A 4,957-nucleotide genomic window follows, 5' to 3' on the forward strand; every position below is an offset into this window, starting at 1 on the left:
TCCAGAAAGAAATTAGAATAACAGATGTTGTCTGTTGATAGAAACCCTATGGCTTTCTTTTGCAGCTAAAAGCTGGTAGTTTTCTAATCTCTTGTTTAAGAAGAGACGGCCTCCTCTAAACAGGAGTCACCAGAGCCGTGTGCCTTGACATCTTTGGGCTATCTAAGAACAACACCTTTGTACTCTTTTTAAGGGAAACTGTTTTTTAATCATAAAAGTAATATTATAGATAGAAAATGGTCAAATGGGTAAAAGAAAAAGTATGTATTATGTATCATATATAATAACCTCATTACTCTCACACAGGTTCTGCTGTCACTGGGGCAATTTCCTTCCAGCCTTTTTTGAAATGGGCATAATTTTTATAAAATATATACATACATCTATATTTGACATTATTTCCTAACATTTTTCATATCTCTACCTTAGTTTTCAATAAGCCCATTATTCTAATAACTACATAATGGAGTAGATGTATCATAACTTATGTAACTGTTCCCTGTCATGGGCATGCTGCGTGCACCCAACTCTCTTCCTTTCCCTGAAATAATCAACAATAAGAACTCTTATAAAGATTCATTTCATATTCAGAGTCACAGGGATTCAGAATTTTACTTTTTAAATGGATATTTCTCAACTAGTATGATTTTTTTTTTTTTTTTTTTTTTTTTTGTGGTACGCAGGCCTCTCACTGTTGTGGCCTCTCCCGTTGCTGAGCACAGGCTCCTGACAGGCAGGCTCAGCGGCCATGGCTCACGGGTCCAGCCGCTCCATGGCATGTGGGATCTTCCCGGACCGGGGCACGAACCCGTGTCCCCTGTATCGGCAGGTGGACGCTCAACCACTGCGCCACCAGGGAAGCCTCAACTAGTATGATTTTATTACACAAATAATACATTCACATGTTTTTTTAAAAAGCTAACCAGAGGGGGGCAGAGTCAGGATTGCGGACTACGAGGACACGGAATTCGTGTCTGTGCACGACTAGGGCACCTACTAGGCACCAGTGGGGGAACACGGACACGTAAGGGGGTGGGAGGAACCCACAGCAACTGCCTTGCGGGATCTTGGTTCCCAGGCTGGAAGTCAGGCCCAAGCTCCTGTGGTGGGAGTTCCAAGTCCAAACCACTGGACTAACAGAGAACCTCAGATCCCAAGGAATATTAATCGGAGTGAGGCCTCCCGGAGGACCTAATCTCAGCACCAAGACCTGGCTGTATCCAACTGCCTGCAAACTGCAGTGCAGGACGCCTCAGGCCAAACAAGCAGTAAGACAGGAATACAGCCACACCGGTAAAAAAAAAAAAAAAAAAATTAAATGACAAAAAAGTTCGTTACAGATGAAGGAGCAAGGTAAAAACCTACAAGACCAAATAAATGAAGATGAAATAGGCAACCTACCTAAAAAAGAATTTAGAGTAATGACAGTAAAGATGATCCAAAATCTTGTAAACAGAATGGGGAAAATACAGAAACATTTAAGAAGGATCTAGAAGAAATAAAGAGCAAACAAACAGTGATGAACAATACAATAACTGAAATTAAAAATACTCTAGAAAGAATCAATAGCAGAATAACTGAGGCAGAAGAACAGATAAGTGACCTGGAAAATAAAATAGTGGAAATAACTACTGCAGAGCAGAATAAAGAAAAAAGAATGAAAAGAATTGAGGACAGTCTCAGAAACCTCTGGGACAACATTAAACGTGCCAACGTTTGAATTATAGGGGTCCCAGAAGAAGAAGAGAAAATGAAAGGGACTGAGAAAATATTTGAGAAATTATAGTTGAAAACTTCCCTAACATGGGAATGGAAAGAGTCAAACAAGTCCAGGAAGCGCAGAGAGTCCCATACAAGATAAACCCAAAGAGAAACATGCCAAGACACATATTAATCAAAGTATCAAAAATTAAATACAGGGAGCCGCAAGTCACAGAGCTGAAGCAGAAGACTGAGGACACGTGGTGCCCTTTTGGCTTCGAGGTTTACCCCCTCAAGGTCCATTTCCCCATATCCAGTGCCCCCTGAACTGAACCCTGTGCTTGGAAATAAAGCTAAATCAACTCAGCTTGAGCCTTTTGCCTGATGCTTAAGAGGCAGCCCACTTCCACCCCTTCCACTGAGTGGCACACAGCAGTGCTGGGAGAGGATTATAGAGGAAGAGGTGGCGTGGTACAATGCACTCCTGCCTCCAGCCTTCCACCTGCCCCTGCCAGAACCTACCCTGGCCTTCCTGGTACTCAGCACACCTGCCATGTTTGACCGGGCCCTCAAGCCCTTCCTGCAGAGCTGCCACCTGCAACCACTGACTGACCTTGTGGACCAGTGTGTGGCCTACCACCTGGGCTGCGTTAGAGAGAGCCTCCCAGAGATGCAAGTAGAAATCATCACTGACTATGAGGTACACCCGAACCGGCGCCCCAAGATCCTGGCCCAGACAGCAGCCCATGTGGCAGGGGCAGCTTATTACTACCAACGACAGGATGTGGAGTCTGACCCCTGGGGAACCCAGCACATATCAGGTGTGTGCATACATCCCAGATTTGGGGGCCGGTTTGCCATCCAAGGGGCGGTGCTGCTGCGATGAACAGAGGTGCCAGATCTGCCACCCACAAAGCCCCTCAACTGTGTACCTGCAAGAGCTGACCGGATCACCCTGCTTGAACGCTTCAACTTCCATTGGTGTGACTGGACTTACCGGGTTGCTGTGCCACCTCAGGAGTGCTACTCAGAAGAGCAGAAGGCCTACTTTTCCACTCTGCCTGCCCAACGTTTGGACTTATTGGGCTTGGCCCAGACCTCAGAGGAGCCTAACTCTACATCCCAAGAGCTTCACTTCACCAGATTCATACCCAGGAAGCCTCAGAATCCCAGCAGAGGCTGGCTCAGCCCCAGGGTCTCACCACCTACATCCCCTGGCCCTTGATACCCTCTCCTCCGTGTGGGATCCTCATTTATGACAGTGGCACGTGCTAGGACTTATTTGGCTAGACAAGATTTTATTGGGTACAAGATGATCATTTTTGACAAAGAATTACAGTAGAGATCTTAAATAAAGATAACAAGGCTTAAAGAAGTTTGGTCAAAAGACCAAAGCAGATCCAGACTTGCCACCTGCCTTGGAATATGGGATTATTACCTGTTACCATTTCTCTGCAGTACTCCAAGATGCTACTTGTTACTGGGCTTAAGAAGCAATTATCCCCGGGCTTCCCTGGTGACGCAGTGGTTGAGAGTCCGCCTGCCGATGCAGGGGACGCGGGTTCGTGCCTCCATTCAGGAAGATCCCACATGCCGTGGAGTGGCTGGGCCCATGAGCCATGGCCGCTGAGCCTGCGCATCCGGAGCCTGTGCTCCACAACGGGAGAGGCCACAACAGTGAGAGGCCCACGTACCTCAAAAAAAAAAAAAAAAAAAAAAAAAAAGAAGCAACTATCCCCTAATAATGGTACCTGTCTCAGAGGGTTATTATGGAGACTGAATAAATACGAAATAGTGCCTGGCATATAATAAGCTATTATTAAAGGCCATAAGAATCCTAAAAAAATAAAATAAAATAAATACAAAGAAAAAATTTTAAAAGCAGCAAGGGAAAAAAAACAAATAACATACAAGGGAATCCCCATAAAGTTAGCAGCTGATTTTTCAGCAGAAACTCTGCAAGCCAGAAGGGAGTGGCAGGACATATGTAAAGTGATGAAAGGGAAAAACCTACAACCAAGATTACTCTACCCAGCAAGGATCTCATACAGATTTGACAGAGAAATTAAAACCTTTACAGACAAGCGAAAGCTAAGAGAATTCAGCACCACCAAACCAGCTTTACAACAAATGCTAAAGGAACTTCTACAGGCAGGAAACACAAGAGAAGGAAAGGCCTACAATAACAAACCCAAAACAATTAAGAAAATGGTAATAGGAACATATATATCGATAATTACCTTAAATGTAAATGGATTAAATGCTCCAACCAAAAGACATAGAATGGCTGAATGGATATAAAAACAAGATCCGCATATATGCTGTCTATAAGACCCACTTCACACCTAGGGACACATACAGACTGAAAGTGAGAGGATGGAAAAAGATATTCCATGCAAATGGAAATCAAAATAAAGCTGGAGTAGCAATTCTCATATCAGACAAAATAGACTTTAAAACAAACACTATTACAAGAGACAAAGAAGGACACTACATAATGATGAAGGGGTCAATCCAAGAAGAAGCTATAATAATTGTAAATATTTATGCAACGAACATAGGAGCACCTCAATACACAAGGCAAGTGCTAACAGCCATAAAAGGGGAAATCAACAGTAACACAATCATAGTAGGGGACTTTAACACCCCACTTTCACCAATGGGCAGATCATCCAAAATGAAAATAAATAAGGAAACACAAGCTTTAAGTGACACATTAAACAAGATGGACTTAACTGATATTTATAGGACATTCCATCCCAAAACAACAGAATATACTTTCTTCTCAAGTGCTCATGGAACATTCTCCAGGATAGACCATAGCTTGGGTACTAAAGCAAGCCTTGGTAAATTTAAGAAAATTGAACTCATATCAAGCATCTTTTCTGACAACAATACTATAAGACTAGATATCAATTACGGGAAAAAACTGTAAAAAATACAAACACATGGAAGCTAAATAATACGCTACTCAATAACCAAGAGATCACTGAAGAAATCAAAGAGGAAATCAAAAAATACCTGGAAACAAATGACAATGAAGACACGGTGGACCAAAACCTATGGGATGCAGCAAAAGCAGTTCTAAGAACAAAGTTTATAGCAATACAATCCTACCTCAAGAAACATCTCAAATAAGCAATCTAACCTTACACCTAAAGCAATTAGAGAACGAAGAACAAAGAAACCCCAAAGTTACCAGAAGGAAAGAAATCATAAAGATCAGATCAGAAATAAATGAAAAAGAAATGAAGGA

At 42.6% G+C, this 4,957-nt stretch overlaps 1 pseudogene across 1 annotated transcript; it reads left to right on the forward strand.

Annotated features, from left to right (window-relative positions):
* The first annotated feature begins 2,168 nt into the window (after positions 1 to 2,168).
* LOC308616652 (cyanocobalamin reductase / alkylcobalamin dealkylase-like) lies at positions 2,169 to 2,926 on the forward strand (annotated as a pseudogene). The gene has a single exon. The product of its transcript is annotated as a cyanocobalamin reductase / alkylcobalamin dealkylase-like (transcript).
* The last annotated feature ends 2,031 nt before the right edge of the window (positions 2,927 to 4,957 follow it).

This window comes from Mesoplodon bidens, assembly GCF_964165515.1.
Source record: "Mesoplodon bidens genome assembly, chromosome: 4".
NCBI lineage: Eukaryota > Metazoa > Chordata > Mammalia > Artiodactyla > Ziphiidae > Mesoplodon > Mesoplodon bidens.